This window comes from Marmota monax, unplaced genomic scaffold (genome assembly GCF_021218885.2).
Source record: "Marmota monax isolate L192 unplaced genomic scaffold, Marmota_monax_Labrador192_F-V1.1 WCK01_AAM20220418_F8-fsc02802, whole genome shotgun sequence".
Lineage (NCBI taxonomy): Eukaryota > Metazoa > Chordata > Mammalia > Rodentia > Sciuridae > Marmota > Marmota monax.
Window position 1 is genome coordinate 1 of NW_026693618.1, and position 8,857 is coordinate 8,857.

Here is an 8,857-nt window from a genome sequence, read left to right on the forward strand (position 1 = left end):
CAGTAGAGTACAGGGAAGGGAACAGGGGGAAAGAGGAGAGGGAAGAAAAAGTAGAAATACTTTGTCTATTACTGAGACCTCTTATAATTCAAGTAAATTATATTCCATGCTTTTATAATTATGTCAAATGAATCCTAATGTGTAACTAAAATATAAATTAAATTTGCATATATAATAATATGATATAATAATTATATAATCCCCAATTACTCTATTTTCTCGATCGTGTTTTGCATCTGTTGATGAAATCCTTTCAGGAACAGTGGTGTGAAGAAAGCTTTTGTGCGACTCTAAAAATAAAAATAAGTGATTTTATTTTAGTACCTGTGATTTTACATTATTTAATGCTAAGTCTATTTCTGCATTTCTTTCTTTACATTAAATAATCTACACATCTCTTCCTTTCTACCATTTTTCTAGTCATTTTTATCTCCAAATTTCTAAACCCTTTCTTGTGACTCTCTCATTTTATTCTCTCTCTCTCTCTCTCTCTCACACACACACACACACACACACACACACACACACAATTCTGCAGTTTGACAGCTAGCTAAAGTACTTAGTACCAAATTAGTGTTGTGACAGGAGCAGAAATGAGAAAACAAACTGGTTAAGAAAGGGAGGTCATTTGCAGGAAAGCATGTAGATTATCAGATATAGGAATAATCTGCAATTTCCAAATTAGAAAATCATTGAGTTTCTTCATGGTGATTAGTAGAATTTTGTATGGGATGGTGGGTGAGGGAGACACAGTTTTGTCCATTATGCAGATAAGAACGCTGTCCCAGAGAAGTGAAAATATTCTCCACCAGAGGCAGCCTTTCTGGTTTCACTTTTTGGTAGAAGCAAGCGGCAAGGAGAAATTGCGTGGGAGATCTGGCCTGGATCTGGGATGGGAAGGGAGAGCCCCCCCGCCCCCAAGCTAAATGAACACAGTCCACACTCAGAAGCCCAGGCTGGGAGAGGGACAAATGTGTGCACTCACTGCGGCCTGCGTGCAGCCCACCAAGTCCGGTGAGAAGCACCACAAGAAGTAACATGGCTCCAGTGTCATGGAGCCCGTCTGTGTAACTGCAGTTGAGACGTTGAAGCAAGTGCAGGAGCAGCTCGCTCCAGGCAGCAGCGCGAGATGCCCCACAGGAAGGCGATCTGAGAACAGAGAAAAGGAAACCTCTGTGGAAGGACGCACTGCCAGTGGCTGCTGAGCGCTGCTAGTGGGCGCCTGAGCGCCCTGAGAAGGCTTTCAGAGGTTTTTTTTGTTTTTGTTTGTTTTTTTTTGAGATTCAACAAAGATATTTAATTAATTTATTTGATACATGGCTATTGAATTAGTAAAGCATTAGTGTAAAACCAAAATAACTTTTCTAAGAGAGACAATGTACATCACATTAGTCCAACACATTGAGCACAATTCAAGATGAAGTGTTCAAAAATTCAAGAGAGCCTTTGCCTGGGTCAGGGAGCCAGATCCCTGGAAACACTTTAAGGCTCCAAAGCAAAGTTTTCAAAATGATTTAGTGACAGTGACATAGGAGAAACAACTCAAGAATTTGTTAGAAATTAACAAAAATCTCTTCATAATATTGTTTTTGGAATTTTGTATAATCACATCCAGAAAAAAAAACCTGGCAGATGGATATGATCAGCATCATGGTGACCTATGAGTTGTCCATTGGTCTTGTTTATTTTTAGTGGTGATATCCATTGAAATCACTGAGAGAGAAAAGATATAACCTAACAATTATAGTTTTGTTGAAATCGTCTCTATTTTTTGCACTGGAGATTTAAATTTTTTTTTCAAGCTTTCGGTGCAGTCCGATTACAAAAATGTTGTACATACCCTTGCTAACAACTATAGTTTCTTTCTGATTTTTAGGTGAACCCAAGTGAAAACTTATATTAAAATGCAAAAAATTCACATCACATAGTACAGAGAAGCAAAAACCACTTGCTTTAAAATGAATCTCAGAAAAAAAATTATAATTTTCTGATAGATCTTTTCCTGTCATCTTCAAAGACTGTCAGTGAAACTTTTATTTTCATCCTTTTTAAGCAAAAAAAAAAAAAAAAATTCTTAATCATTATCAAAAGAATTTAAATTTGAGATACCCATCTGTTGCAATTTTTAGAGGCTCCAAACACCCCTCCTGGAGAGAAACCTTGGTTTTGAACTTCAGTGATGAAACAGTGGTCTCCTTTGTACAATCTGCTTATACTGCTGTTAGATAGCAAGTATTTCAACACCAACCTTCAGTCAAGAGCCTCTTGTCCTACAAGACACTCATTATTCAAGGAAAAATATCATCTACATTTAAAAAATGAAAGAACAGAATCTGTGCTCACGCAAGTATTTTATGTTGTATTTTTTTAAAATCTCTAATGCAGAGGCTCTGCAATCACCAGAATTGCAATTTTTTTTTTCCTCTCTGAAATAATAAAGGGACCACTTAATTATCATCTCATGGTCATTTTGCTTGCGACGTGCAGATTTTGAAATCCGATAACAACTCTAATGAAAAGCATTTCTTCATGGCCACAACCCCTTCACACCTGGACTATCGCTTTCAGAAGATGATTATATGGTTGCTACAAGAAGGTCACCATACAAGGCCAAAGTTACCATCAGATGCCTGGATTCCCCACAAGCACCTTACTAACATAATGCAGAATGAATGGCTCCAGAGGTTTACAAAAAGAGACTATTTTTCAATGTCCATTAGTGCTTTGAAAAGACAATTTCAAATAACATAACACTACAATGAGGTTAAGGTAATGGGACTAACCTTCTAAAATGTTAACCAGCTTGTAGTTTGAATTAAAAATAATGATAAAAGAAGATGAAACTAATATTTTACAGTAATTTTCACTGAAGTAAATGAAGCAAGGCTTACATAGGAGAACCTAGAAGAATATAGAATTCTACCCATCAATTTGCTTCAAACGACAGCATATGTTGTGTTTTATTTTGAATTCTTTGATAAATGAATGTTTATCCTGGGATCAGTGGTTCTAGGTGAATGGCAGATTGCAGCAGCAATTGCTTTCTTACCAAGAGAATTATCTTAAATCAGATCTCCTTTGTTTGATGAAACCTAAATTGCAGGGGGAATATTTAAACATCTAAGGAGAAAATCCATAGATAAGTTAACACATGGCTCCAAGATGCATTTAGCAGAACTAATTGTCTCTATTATTCTTTTATTCTGGAAGCTACAGATGGAATGTATAAGTGAAATAGCAAAATACTCTATCATTGTGCATTCTCTGATAAGGGACAGTAGGCCACCAAAATAGTAGATTTACTTCAAGTGGGTGCTGGGACCAAAGAGACAATTACACCTTAGCAAGTCCAGCTAAATAGCTGGATTAAGAATAAAAACTCCTTCTTTGTGCTGTGCTTTTTTTTTTTTGTGAGGCTGAGAAAACCTGGAATCTGGTTCCGCTGTGGAGTACCTGTGGTACTCTGCACTCTCAACTCAAATATATCAAGAAGACTGGCTAAGTGACTGCACATGTGTGGTCCTAAAGAAAGTGATGGTAAAACCACCATGATAAAGAGCTCAAGGGCAGACATTCCTGCATTTGACTCCTGTCTTTGCCACATACTAGATACATAACCCCAGGAAAGGTCTTATATCTCTCTAAAGTCCTTTTAAAAATTTTGGTTAGCTAGAGAATGATAAAATATAATCAAGTATCAAAAAGCCATCTGGGGCTGGGACTGTGTCTCAGTGGTACAGCATTTGCCTAGCACGCGAGAGGCACTGGGTTTGATCCCCGGCAACATATTAAAAAAAACAAACAAACAAAAAAACTAAACAAACAAAATAAAGGTATTGTGTCCATCTACAACTAAAAATATTAAAATAAAAAAAAGCCATCTGGCAACCTATCAGACATTTCTCAAGACTTTCCAGGAGAGTTCCTTGCCTCCCCAGCCCACTGAAGCTATCTTGCCTGAGCTTCTCCTTGACACTGAGCCCAGTAGCTCCATTCAAAGCCTGCTGGGTTCTAACAGGATGCCTCTGAAACCTCTAACTCTGCTGGCCATTCCCCTCTTTGTGAATCACCTCCTTCTTCCCTCAATACAGAGAGAAAAGCAGACACATTTACAGAAGAGAAGCCACTGTTCTGGGAGAGACAGTAGCTGCCTGAGTTTCTTTCACCTCTTAGAACTTGGTTTTTGGTCTTCCTGACTCTAGGTTCTAAGAATGTCTCATTGAGCTGCCTTAAAACATCAGAGTTTAAGCCATGTTAAAGCTAAATGTTCAAGACAAGTCAGGAAGCCACTAAATTTTTCAGGTTAAGACAGTACCTGGTGAGGATTTTGTTTAGATGTTTTGGTAAAACCATCACTTTTCGATTTATTTCCAGTTGTAGTGAGGAAAATCAAATATGCAAGTGATTAAGTTATGATAACAGCTAGGTAGCCTCCCATTATGTTCCTATACATCCAAACCATTGTGCTAGAACCAGGCAAAATGCATGTTTGAAAACAAACAAAATGTTGCAGAGGCTGTGACTGGTTGAATTTCACAATTAGATACACCATTACAGAGTAGCTACTGAAGACAGGGCACTTCATAAAATAATCCCTGATCAAATAATAAATTTACAGAAATATCTTCTGCAATATCCCAAGTTAATATTGCTACACTCTGTGATCCCTCAGCCCCCATGTTGTGGAGGGGGCAAAATTGCAATGTATACAGTCCAGGGGGGAAATAAAGAATATCCACATGCTTCTGCCCCTTTCAATGCTTTATTCACTCAAATTAATCAATTTCACTCTATAAGTTCTTAAGAAAACGATGATCTTTAATGCTAGGCACTGCAACAGACATAATGAATTCACAGCAAACAATTCTAGATTACTTCTAAGGGCTGCAAAACACACTTAATCTCCACTGCTGTCATGTATTTAATAATAATAATAATAATAATAATAATAATAATAATAATAATAAAATCAATAAAAGATATAAAAAACACACATACACTTAATCATGACGGGCTAATGACAGACATTCCCTCTGCATACTAAGTTCAAAAGTCTTAAGTCTTAGGCTTTGAGTCCAGCAGATGCACACTCACTTAGACTGCGGTGACCAGGTCTGGAATCAAGGCAGGCCTTTCCTGGCATGAACTGGAAGACTAGTTGAGGAGAGGGTCGGAGGGAGAAGTGTTGTGGCTCTCTCATCAAGGTCCAGCAGAGGAGGTAGAGTTTGAGAGTGGTGAGGATCTCAGGATCTCAGAGGATCAGGAAACAATGACAAGTGATGGGATGTCAGGTCCTCATCAGGCTCTCCAGCTCCAGTGCATCAGAGGGCAGCCTTGTTTTGGCTTGCTAAATCCACTATTCATTAGCTCTATTATTTATACTAAGTTTGGGGGCTTTTGACCCCCCTTTCAATTCTTACCAGCTACCACTGGATTTCTCCATGACATAATTTACCCTGGGATCAGATATATCTAGTCTGGGAAATAAGTAACTTGTTTGAGGCCAAACTGGAGCACTCTATGGGTGTGCCTGATAAAACTACCTGTTTCAAAATGGAGTTTTTTAAATGGAGTTGCTTAGGCTCAAGCCTAAGGCCATCTTCACACCCCAGTTTTTATTTAATTAGCCCTTTTGAAGTTCTGCCTGTTTTAGAGGCAGAAGCCTTTTGATTTCCTGGAGACCCTAAACTTTGTTACTTTGCAAGCCCTAGTTCACATCATAATAAGTACTACAGCTATATCCTTGCATTGCCTATATTTTGGTGTTAAAAAAAAAAGAAAAGAAAAAGAAAAAAGGCAAAAAGCATGTTTATAAATTGAATTTGAAATTACTTGGTCATTTTGCAAATCTAAGGGAGGTTATTAGCAGAAAAGCAGTAGCAAATCAATTTTAAAAAGGGCCAAGTAACCAAGAAATAAAGACCTAATAGATGGAATAAATTGGATGGGCACAACTGCTTAATGAATTAGCACACTGAAAAACATAGAAAGGAACAGGGAAAGACAAAAAAATAGAAACACAAAAATAAAATTAAGAGATAAGAGAATTGAAATATAATTATCAATATCTAGATAATAGCATTTTCAAAAACGGAAAAAATAAAAATAGAAGGAACTATTTAAAGAGATAATAGGGAAAGTTTTGTAGCTTTAAAATATAAAATAATAGAAAGAGAGTGAAAAGACTCAGAGATTATGAAGTGGGCATTGTTGAAAAAATTAAATGAAAACTAAAAAGGCATGAAATTTTAAGTGACAGCAAAGAAAAGTTCTAAAATCTGCCAGAGAAAAAGAGCAGTTCACAGGCAGTCAGTATAGATAGGTAAATCGAGTCAGGTTGGATCAAGGAGGCCAATTTTGAGCTCAGGAAGTTGTGGACTTTCCGTTGTCCACCCTTACCAAGAACCTGCCCCTGCTCCTGCTCCAACCTGTTGCTAGGGTAACCTGTCCCAGGAATTGCCCCTCCCTACAGGAGTTGTAAAAGTTGTTCATTACTGTCTCCTGGGCTGCTTCCTGCCTGGATCACTCCACCTTGGCCCCTCCAGCCCATCTGCTTCTCATCTATTGGCCATCCCACCTGGGCCAAGCAGGAAGGAGAGAGATAAGGGGGTAGAAGGCAGAAAAACAAAACAAAACAAAACAAAAGTCTAGGATGTATACAAGAAGCAGGACACTCTCACTTCTTGGCATACCAGGATACCAGCTATGGCCCCTTCTCCCTCCAGGGGAGAAGTCTGTATTAATATTTTTTAAATGAACCCTGCTTTCTATACTTGCCTCAGCATGCTTCTCTAATGTTCAGACTTCAACATGTGGGGAAGCAGAACTCCTCATCCATAACTGGTGGTATCAGAATAAAGTCCCTGGGAGCAAATAGGAAAGCTATCTATGCCTAAGGAGAGGAATTTGGTTCAAAAGCTCCAAACAATGACATGGCTGAAGCTTGTGTGTGTGACCTGCTCTCACACATGCACAATGAGGCACACTGCAATATCTTTTGCTATCACAAAATTTTGGTGGAGTTATGTTTTTGTGGTGTTGATACTGCCAGTTACCAATGACGAGTTCTGCTCCCTCAAATGTTAAAGTCTGAACATTAGAGAAGCACGTCGAGGCAAGCATATAAAGCAGGGTTTATTTAAAATGGAGTAACATAGACTTCTCCCGGGAGGGAGAAAGGGGCCATCGCTGGTATCCTGGTATCCCCAGAAGCCAGGTGTTCTGCCTTTTTTATTTGTCCTAGGCTTCCTTTGTTCTCCTGCTTTCCCCCCCCACCCCTCTTATTTTCTCCTTCCGCATACATGACTAGGCCCAGGAATGCCCAGGTATGCTCAGTGGGATGGCCAAAGATGAGAAACAGGTGGGCTGAAGAGGGAACATGATGCAGCCCAGGACCCATTAATTAACAACTTTATAGCTCCCTTTAGGGAGGGGCAATTCCTGGGACAGGTTCCCTTAGCAATAGTTTGGAGCAGAGGCAGGTTCTAGATAAAGGTGGAGGAGGGCTCTGAAGGAATTAACATTTCAATCCCTTGGGGGACAGTCTCCAACTTCCCAGAAATCACTCAAAATTGACCTCCTTGATCTGACCTGACTTGATTTGCCTATCTACACTGACTGCCTAATTCTGTCTTCAGTACTATTAAAATCTTGGTCCTTTCTCCCCAAAGCCAATTCAATAACAAGGACATGGTTTGGAGAAAATGGAAAAAGGAGGTTTATTGCTTTGCTAGCTAGGGAGAAGCACAGGGAACTCCTGTCCCAGAAGCTGTAATTCTCTCATAAGAGAGAACAGAGGTTTTTAAAGAAGCCGTTCAAAGGCTTTATTCTAGGTGTCCTTGTAAGGGGATTGTGATTCATTTGTTCATTTGGGGGAGGGAAAAAAGGAAAAAAAATCCACTTTAAGATAAGCCTCAGGGGCACTGCAGCAAGGGCCATATTCAAAGCATGAAGTGGGCCACTGTTACATTGGGAGGGGCTGGGTTGCTGGGAATCCAGCCCAGGCCCTCGCACACGCTAAGCACATGCTCTACCACCAAGCCACACCCCCACCCATGAAAACCTGCTTCACAGAAGCATTTAGAGCGATGACAGTAGGAGAATAAATGCCAGGGCTGCTCTATTGGAAAGTTAGTAATGGTGTTGTTTTTAGGGACCACAGGTCCTAGAATGCAAACATGAATTAACAAGTTTTTAGCTGATTCATTTTACTTTCGAGAGTGACACCTGATCAGTGACTTTCAAGAAGGAACAATAGGAATATGGCTATTGGTTGCTGTTTCTGTGGCCTTGAAGGCCTTTGAAGGTGACAACTGTAGCAGCTTAGTGTCTGAAGGTGACTCAGAAACCCGCTCTGGGTTCAGCTTTTCTTCAGGAAGGAGACACCCATCTGAGCTACCAGACTAGTTCCCTGCAGTCACAAGGCCTGGCAGCCTGGATCTGCCCAGCCCCGCTTCTCTGTCAGAGTTTGGGATGATGTTCCCAGTGCTGGGTCCTCAAAGTAAATGCAGCCAGGCCTCTTTCCCCAAATGTGAGGGAGAAAGAGGGGACAGGACAGAAGGGGCAGAGAATAGAAGCAGTGAGAAAGCCAACAATCAAGGTCTCAGTAATGACAGTGGCAGTAGTAGCAGGGCCAAGAACCAAAGCAACACCTCCCCAAAGGCCACGTCTTGGAGACCCAGATGAAGCAGCTCTCCCCCCAGTGTTCCAAGGGAAGAGATGGATTATTGCTGGCCTAAACATGGTGCGGACTGGCTGACACATTTGGGGCTATGGCCCATGTGCAAATCTGTACTTATACATGAAACTGGGGAATGTTGTGCCAGTAATCATTTCAGATATGCCAAATATTAAGCAT

General features: G+C 40.0%; 1 long non-coding RNA gene across 1 annotated transcript; it reads right to left on the reverse strand.

The window, feature by feature from the left end:
- Positions 1-6: 6 nt before the first annotated feature.
- Positions 7-8,845, reverse strand: LOC131424747 (uncharacterized). The gene is made up of 3 exons (XR_009228241.1): positions 5,095-8,845; positions 986-1,149; positions 7-290 (listed from the first exon to the last, which is right to left on the reverse strand). It is a non-coding gene; the product is annotated as an uncharacterized LOC131424747 (long non-coding RNA).
- Between the last annotated feature and the right edge of the window lie 12 nt (positions 8,846-8,857).